The sequence below is a fragment of the Mauremys mutica genome, chromosome 26 (genome assembly GCF_020497125.1).
Source record: "Mauremys mutica isolate MM-2020 ecotype Southern chromosome 26, ASM2049712v1, whole genome shotgun sequence".
Lineage (NCBI taxonomy): Eukaryota > Metazoa > Chordata > Testudines > Geoemydidae > Mauremys > Mauremys mutica.
In genome coordinates this window covers 8314960-8324139 of record NC_059097.1, presented here as the reverse complement: position 1 = coordinate 8324139, position 9180 = coordinate 8314960, and the positions used below count along the sequence as shown (strand labels likewise).

General features: G+C 59.9%; 1 non-coding gene across 1 annotated transcript; it reads right to left on the bottom strand.

Moving 5' to 3' along the window:
• Positions 1–1285: 1285 nt before the first annotated feature.
• On the bottom strand, positions 1286–1357 carry TRNAC-GCA. Its single transcript has one exon. It is a non-coding gene; the product is annotated as a tRNA-Cys (tRNA).
• Between the last annotated feature and the right edge of the window lie 7823 nt (positions 1358–9180).

Here is a 9180-nt window from a genome sequence, read left to right as displayed (position 1 = left end):
TTACAAAGAGGCAGGTGATCCTGAGGCAGTGCTGCAGGGAGAAGAGAACATTTAGCATTACTAAATTAATATGTTGTGCTTCACACACAGAGAGAAAATTAACAATTATTGGAGCTACCAATGCACGTCACAGAATGAAATAAACACCTTTACATGCAACAGGAAGGGTGCATTAGATAACTCTAAAATCTGTTCTGGGCAATGCATAAAAAAGATATTACATTGAACAATCCACTTGGTATAATTAATGTACTACATAATATATAAAGCAGTTAAGAAATGTGGTTAAAAATTAGTGTTGTGCCTTTTACACACACACACAAACACACACACACACAACTGAATGATTTAAGCTACCCACATTTCCACTTTCTCATGGCATTTTAGTTCTGAAGGTTGCTTTAATGTGTCCAGAATGTTAGAATGAGGCAGAGTCCTGTGAAATTATCATAATAAATACATTAAAAACTGGGATTAAGCAAAGCTGATACACCGACACAGCCTATTGTACAGCTGGAAGAGAAACACTCCCTGTTGTCACCAACTTTACTCTCCATGAAGCGTTTGGTCCTCGGGGACCTGGCTCTCTCTGGGAGGTCCATGGGGATTCTTAAAAGAGCCGTTGGGGGGCAGGAGTCAATCCCATGGAAATCTCTTAATTTTTTCTCAGGGCCACCTGCTTAGCCCTGGCTTTGGGGTTGGCTTTGGCCTGGCTCTCTCCTGTCTGGATTTTAGGTGGGTGCAGGACCACTGCCTGGGGCTTGGCAGCTTTGACCTTTTGGGGGCTTTTCTCTGCCGTTTTGGTACCTGCTGTAGCCACCACTTTCTTAGGGCTATTCCTGGCCCTGGGCATGGTGGCCTTTCTGGCAGCTCTGACCAGCTTCTTGGTGGCTATTTTCCTGCTCAGAGCCACTGGCTTGTTCTTGTTCCTTGTCCTGAGGGACCAGCTGCTGCTAGTTGAATGTGAAGGTGCAAAACTGCTGGTGACCTCGGCCTGCACCAGCGCACCAACCAGCTGCATGTGGTTCTTGTTTTTCTGCACAGCACAGACCCTGGAGAACAAGGACCTGCAAGTGTGCATCATATTACACCTTTGTTTAATCCATGAAAACATAAACTAGAGCCTCAGAGGACTGGAATTGATTTCAACTGATGGACAGGTTTCCTTGCTGTACTTTTAACAGGAAGGATGGTGAATGTTTAAATTCATTTCACATCCGCATTCAGTGGAACTCCTGAAGATACTGGAGATAGAGATATATGTTCATTAAAAGAGCAACTGCTTAGGGAGCACCTGGATTTGAACCAGGGACCTCTTGATCTGCAGTCAAATGCTCTACCACTGAGCTATACTCCCTCTGCCTATAGAGTATGGTATCATGAGGATTATGAAGGACATACCCTATTTCAAAGCGCTCCTGTTACATTCTCAAATATGGATAGTTTTAAAAATGGGGTTTTGTTAAACTTTATAGGTGCATGTAAACACCACACCTTGCACCACCCTGACCCACTGATCATTACATATAGTTCAAGCAAACATAATGTATTAACCAGCAATCAATATAAAAAATAAGGACAAAATGGGACAGGTTAAAGGAAAACCTGTCACCCTGCTCCATGGCACGGGGACACCACAACCAGTGTCTCTGGACTGCAAGGGCAGTTCACAGTCTGTTCCTCACATGTCCCAGGCCCCTGCCCCCCAGACCCTGGCTGGACACTTGCTCTGGCGGTGGCCACATGCCTTCTGGCTCTAGGTGGCAGGACCCTTCTTCCCAGCATCAGCCCCCCATGTCGGGGTTATGATCCCCCTCCAGCCTGGCCTGCAAGGCCTTTGGCTGGAGTCATCTCCCTGCACTGGCCCCTCGGCCCAGGGTCTCCCTTTCTCTCCCAAGCTGCTCACCGCATGCGGCTCCAGACTGCTCTAGGCCCAGCTCCTGCTCCAGCCCTGCTGCTGCTTTGCCTCCAGTGTAGCTCCCTGGGCTGCTCCCCTTGCCTTGCTCCCCAGCTCAGCTCAGGCCCCTGCTCTGGCCCAGGAAGCTCCAGCATGAGCTAAAAGGCAACTAGCTGCCAGGTAAGGGTAGAGCAGACTCATTCATTGCTCTCTCTAAGTGGTCTTGGTGCCACTAGATGGGACAGACACCACCCCCAGACAGGGGTGGTATTATTCCACTCTAGACCCCCTGAGCTGGAGTTGCTGCTGCTCTGCAATACTGACGAATGCTGTGTGTTGTCTGGGCCGTTGGGGTGGTGACAGTATGATTGATTTGGTTTAGTTTAACAGGGGGCTGTCTGGAAAATAAGAAAAGGAAGAAGACTGGCTCAGGATGAGCCACCACGTGATAAACACTAAAGGGCTGAAAGGAGGCAATACCCAAACTCTGAGCTTCGCATATTCTCCCGCCTCGCTCCAGCCCCCTTACGGCATCAGTTTGATGAGCCAGGCCACAGTCTGGGCAAAAGAACTGGGCAGTTTAAAAAGAGACTCGCTGGCTGTTCAGGTCATTGTTTGGGGGAAAGATGCATAGACACAGGGTGGGCTGTCTGAAGACGTTCTGCCTGCCTAGCTGACTGTCAGCGGATGGGCCTTTAGGTAAGCCCGGCATGTGTGAAAGTGGTTTGCGATTTTAAAATCATTTTTCTCTTACCCTTTTTTTCCTAGAGCAAAATAAACATGACTTCAATTTGCAGAAGGCTGCTCTGTCACTGTGCACCACTGATCCCATGCAGCGAAAGGTGGCTGTGTAAGGCCGACAGACTGTCAGTGGGGGGGATTAAACCTGGGACTTCTAGAGCTTAGTGCATGAGCCTCTGCAGAATGAGCTAAAAGCCAACTGCCTGTTAGGTAAGGGTAGAGCAGACTCATTAATTGCTCTCTCTAAGTGGTCTTGGTGCCACTAGATGGGACTGCACACCATACCCAGAAGCTGTGTGGATTACAGCTGCACACTTCCTGTCAAGTATCAGAGGGGTAGCCGTGTTAGTCTGGATCTGTAAAAGCAGCAAAGAATCCTGTGGCACCTTATAGACTAACAGACGTTTTGCAGCATGAGCTTTCGTGGGTGAATACCCACTTCCTCGGATGCAAGTAGTGGAAATTTTCAGGGGCAGGTATATATATATATGCAGTAGCTTCTTGCTTGCATATATATACCTGCCCCTGGAAATTTCCACTACTTGCATCCGAGGAAGTGGGTATTCACCCACGAAAGCTCATGCTGCAAAATGTCTGTTAGTCTATAAGGTGCCACAGGATTCTTTGCTGCTTTTACACTTCCTGTTGTTTTCAGACGGGGAACAGAAGGAAAATCAGTGGTGGGTTTGTTTCTGTATTTGATAAATGGATAGGAAGTTACCAGCACCCCCTGCCAGGGTATTCACACAGGCAGAGGGAGCTCTGGAGGATGCTTCTTTAACAGGAGAATGGAAGGGATGGAGGGGCCAATTTCCATGCCCTGTCACTGGCAAATAGTGGCCACAATGGACCCACCCCAGAGGTGGCCTCGTCTCAGCACTGGATGACGCAACCCCTCATGGAAAGCATCTGTCATGGAGTGTTTGATTCCTGGTGAAATCGGGGATGGGAATGTGAGGGGTTAATACAGTTGTATGGTGATTCTCAGACCTCCTCCCCCGCCCCTGCGGTGAAACCGCGTTATATCAAACTTGCTTTGATCCACCGGAGTGCACAGCCCCGCCCCCCCGGAGCGCTGCTTTACCGCATTATATCTGAATTCATGTTATATCGGGTTGCATTATATCGAGGTAGAGGTGTATTTGATAATGAGAGAGAGAGAAAAGCAAGAGCTGTGGGATTTTATATCCGTATGAACATGGGTAGCATGTTTGTAGAAATTTTGGTGGTGCCCAGAACCCGCCCCACCTCCAAACTCCACCCCCCACCTGCCCAAACTCCGCCCCACCTCCAAACTCCACCCCCCACCTGCCCAAACTCCGCCCCACCTCCAAACTCCACCCCCCCACCTGCCCAAACTCCGCCCCACCTCCAAACTCCACCCCCCACCTGCCCAAACTCCGCCCCACCTCCAAACTCCACCCCCCACCTGCCCAAACTCCGCCCCACCTCCAAACTCCACCCCCCACCTGCCCAAGGCTCTGGGTAGGAGTTTGGGTGAGGGAGAAGGTCTGGGGTGCAGACCCTAGGCTGGGGCAGGGGATTGGGATGCAGGCTCTGGTAGGGAGTTTGGGGATGGGAGGGGTGCAGAGGGATGGGGTGCAGGGGTGAAGGCTGTGGGGTGTGGCTGCAGATGAGGGGTTTGGAGTGTGGGAGGGGCTCAGGGCGAGAGTAGAGGTGTAGGGGGTGAGGGATCTGGGGCTGGCAATGAGGGGTTTGGGGTGTGGGAGGGGCTCAGGGCAAGAGTAGGAGTGTGGGAGATGAGGGCTCTGGCTGGAACTGGGGATAAGGTGTTTGGGGGGCTGGAGGGGCTCAGGACTAGGGTAGAGGGTTGCTGGGGCGGGGCGGGGGCTCGGGGGGGGGCAGAGCTGGGGATGAGTTTGGGGTGCAGGCAGGCTGCTCTGGGAGAGGGGCCAGAGAGGACTCCCCCCAGCCCTTTCCCTGCCGGCCGCAGCAAGCTTTGGGGGAGGAGCCCCCCTTTCCTGCCCCCCAGCAGCACGCTGTCACTGTAGCCTCACTGGGGGTGAGGGATGGGGCAGGAGCGGTGACTGTGGGCAGAGGGGGGGCCCCCCGTGCTGCTTGAGGGTCCTGCCGGAAAAGGGAAGGGTTTGAGGGGGCCGGGCAGGCTCAGTCAGTCTGTCCTGGCCGTGGAGCGGGGGGGCACTAGGACCCCGCAGCAGCAGTTGCTGGGAGGCAACATGGAGCTGCTGGGGGAAGAGACAGTCAGTGATTCTCTGCTCCCGGGCCCGGGAAAGACGAGCGGGGGGCAGGGCCCGGGGGCAGCAAGTCGGGGCCGCAGGTGGCGGGGGGGCACCCGGCTCCACATATAGCTGGAGCTGGGTCCCTGGCTCTGACTATTGCTGGTGCCCGAGCCCCACATGGGTGCGACACTCGCCGCCTGTGATGTGAAACAACTAGAGGGAACAGTCGGAAAGGGTTGTACACTTGCTTCTCGCCTCCCCTCCTGTAGCCAGGACCTGCTAGGGCTGAGCTTCTCGGAGCCCCTCAGGGCCTGGCAGCTCAGAGCCACGGCCAATCTGGGCTTGGTGAGTCAGTTAGGAAAGGGGAAAAAAAATTTGCATGAGCCCCGGCGCCTCTTTCATTACAAATTAAGCCCTGCCTGGTGGCAGGGAATGAGCACCCCATTCCCATGCAGCGGCAGCCACCCACTGTCGATACAACGTGGGCGAGGGAATAGCTTTATTGGACCAACTTCTGTTGGGGAGAGAGAAGATTTGGTCCAATACAAGCTATTCCCTCGCCCGCCTTGCCTCACTTGCCTGGAGTCTCTGGCCCAGGGGCTGCCCCAGGGGGCTGGTTGCAGCTGGAGAAAGTCTTGGGTTGCCAACTTTCTAATAGCACAAAACACAACACAGTTGCCCCGCTCTTCCCTGAGGCCTCGCCCCTGCTCACTCCATCCCCCTCCCTCCGCTGCTCATTTTCACTCGGCTGGGGCAGGGAGTTGGGGTGCAGGAGGGGGTGAGGGCACTGGCTCTGGGGTGGGGCCAGAAATGAGGGGTTCAGGGTGTGGGAGGGGGTGAGGGCTCCGGTTGGGGGGGGTCAGGGTGGGGCAGGGGATGAGGAGTTTGAGGTGGAGGAGGGGGCTGGGGATGAGGGGTTCAGGGTGTGGGAGGGGGTGAGGGCTCCGGTTGGGGGGGTCAGGGTGGGGCAGGGGATGAGGAGTTTGGGGCGGAGGAGGGGGCTGGGGATGAGGGGTTCAGGGTGCAGGAGAGGGCTCAGAGCTGGGAGTTGCCGTGCAGGAAGAGGTGAGGGGCGCTTACCTCAGGCAGCTCCGAGGAAGCGGCCAGCATGTCCCTCCGGCTCCTAGGCATAGCAGCGGCCATGGGGCTCCGCACACTGCTCCCGCCCCATGCACCAGCTCCGCAGCTCCCATTGGCCAGGAATTGTGGCGCTGGTGCTCAGGGTGGGGTCAGCACGTGGAGCCCCCATGGCTGCCCCTATGCCTAGGAGCCAGATGGACATGCTGGTCCTGCCCATGGGCTGGTGTCGGCAGAGCCTGGGACTGCCCTAGTGGGGCTAGTTCCATGTGGAAAAAATCCCCCTGGCATGGCACAGAGGGGTTAATGAAGGTCTCCTCCCTGCACAGACTCCATGGGGGGGAGCAGCAGCTGCCCAGCCCAGCTCCCAGTCAGCGCCCAGCCCACTGAGGCAGCAGCCCCTTGTATTCACAGAGCCCAGGAGTTGGGCAGCATCTGACCCATTTTTGTTCTCTCTGCTTCCCATCCCACCTGCCAGTCCCAGCCCGTCCTGTGCCCGCAACACCCAGGCAGCGCTCACTGGGCAGGGTTTGCCCCCTGCGAGTCCTGCAGCCCGGCACAGACTGGGCTGGGCCCTGGGGGCACGGGCCGGGCCCCATCCAACTGCAGGAGCGAATGGGCACAGGCCTTAATTTGTACGAAAAAGGTGCAAGGTTTGTACATGCCTGACTAACGCAGAAGCCCAGAGGTGCCCCAGGGGCTCTGAACTGCCAAGCCCGGAGCACAGGTGCTGGAACTAGGGGTGCTGGGCAGGGGCGGTGAGTTGTATGGGCCTGTGGTGCCCATTCTCCACCAATATGAGAGCAGGAGATCCGCCCGGCTCCACCAATAGGAGAGCAGGAGATCCGCCCGGCTCCACCAATAGGAGAGCAGGAGATCCGCCCGGCTCCACCAAAGTTCGGAGCCAGGTCTCTCCCCCGGCCCCAGCTGCCACTCCTGCGCGTGTCCCCCGGAGCATCCCCCCTGGCCCAGCCCGCCGCTCCCACGCACCTCCCCCGGAGCGTCCCCCCCAGCTCCGCCTGCTGCCCCCCCCCCGTGCCTCCCCCAGAGCAACCCCCCGGCCCAGCCCGGCCCCCCGCCCCCCTTCCCCAGAGCGTCCCCCCCAGCTCCGCCTACTGCCCCCCCCAGAGCAACCCCCCGGCCCAGCCCGGCCCCCCGCCCCCCTTCCCCAGAGCGTCCCCCCCAGCTCCGCCTGCTGCCCCCCCCCGTGCCTCCTCCAGAGCAACCCCCCGGCCCAGCCCGGGCCGCCGCCCCCGCGCCCCTTCCCCAGAGCGTCCCCCCCAGCCCCGCCTACTGCCCCCCGTGCCCCCCCCCGGAGCGTCCCCCTGGCCCCTCCCCCAGAGCGTCCCCCACAGCCCTGTGCCTCCCCCGGAGAGTCCCCCTCAGCCCAACCCGCCGCCCCCCGGCCCGCCTCCCCCCGCCGCACGTTGTTTGCATCACACACAGGGTTGTGGTTCGGTTCGCGGGCTCTCAGCCGCCCCCTTGTTCCCGCCCCCCGGCTCAGAGGTGCGGGGGGCAGGAATTACCCCCCGCAAGGAACAGGGGGCGCGAGAGGGGGTGTCCCCGGCAGAGCCCGAGTCTCCGCGTGTCACAAACACCCCGCGAGGGGCCGGGCCGCCCCTTCCTGTCGCGGCTCCGCGCACTCGCGGCGCTTTGCAGCGGGGCCATGGCCGGGGCCGGGAGCGCGGCGCGGGGGCTGCTCCAGCCCTGCAGCCCGCGGGGCAGCGCGGTGGGGCCGGGGGCAGCGCGGGGGGGCGGGGACACGCGGGGGGCGGACACGCTCCTGCCGGGGGGCCGGGCCCGGCTGCCTGGTTCGCCCCCTGCCCGGGGGGGTCCCCGAGCTCCGCGCGGCCGGAGCGGGGCTGCCCGGGTCGGGGCCGGGGCGACGGAGCCCGGGAGAGGCTGGGCCGGGAGCTGCAGGAGGGGCCGGAGCGCGGCTCGGCTGCAGAGCTCGGAGCCCAGGCTGGGCCCGGGACCTGGGGGAGCGGGCTATCAGAGCCGATCTGGGGCTGGGGGTCGTGCGTTTGTTTGGAGCTGGGGGCTTTGGGGGTGTCCGTGGAGGGGCAGAGCTGGGGGCTTTGGGGGTGTCCGTGGGGGGCAGAGCTGGGGGCTTTGGGGGTGTCCGTGGAGGGGCAGAGCTGGGGGCGTTGAGGGGTGTCCGTGGAGGGGCAGAGCTGGGGACTTTGGGGGTGTCTGGGGGGCAGAGCTGGGGGCTCTGGGGGTGTCCGTGGGGGGCAGAGCTGGGGGCTTTGGGGGTGTCCGTGGAGGGGCAGAGCTGGGGACTTTGGGGGTGTCAGTGGGGGGCAGAGCTGGGGGCGTTGGGGGTGTCCGTGGGGGGCAGAGCAGGGGGCTTTGGGGGTGTCCGTGGAGGGGCAGAGCTGGGGGCTTTGGAGGTGTCCGTGGAGGGGCAGAGCTGGGGGCTTTGAGGGGTGTCCGTGGAGGGGCAGAGCTGGGGACTTTGGGGGTGTCAGTGGGGGGCAGAGCTGGGGGCTTTGGGGGTGTCCGTGGAGGGGCAGAGCTGGGGGCTTTGGAGGTGTCCGTGGAGGGGCAGAGCTGGGGGCTTTGAGGGGTGTCCGTGGAGGGGCAGAGCTGGGGCTTTGAGGGGTGTCCGTGGAGGGGCAGAGCTGGGGGCTTTGAGGGGTGTCCGTGGAGGGGCAGAGCTGGGGGCTTTGAGGGTGTCTGTGAGGGGGGCAGAGCTGGGGCTTTGAGGGGTGTCCGTGGAGGGGCAGAGCTGGGGGCTTTGAGGGGTGTCCGTGGAGGGGCAGAGCTGGGGGCTTTGAGGGTGTCTGTGAGGGGGGCAGAGCTGGGGATTGGGGCTATTTGGCTGCGGGGGTCCATGTTCGGATCCGGCACTGATGTTAATGGTGAGGGCTGTGGGTGGGACCAGAGGACGGTTGGAGAGGGGGAAGTTGGGGGCAATGCCGGACGTTGGTTGCTTGGGAGGTGGTGGGCATTGGGAGCTGGGGGGTTGGGCTGCACCCCTGTCACTTCTCCAAGGGGTCCTGTGTTTTCCCAGGGAAACCTGGTCCCCGTTTCACGAGCCCCTCAGAGCGTCCTGGCTAAGGGTGAACGAGGCTGGGGGTGGGGCAGTCTAAGGGCATCCCAGGGACTGTGCTCGGGCATCTCCAGGGCAGGACGGGCCTTGAAATCTAGCAGTTGTGAGGCCGTTTGCAGCAATTTCTAACCCCCTCCCCCGCTTCTTCCAGGAGACCCCACGAGAGTGTCTGGCCCCTCTGGGAAAAGAGAGAGAAGCAGCCAAAGCCG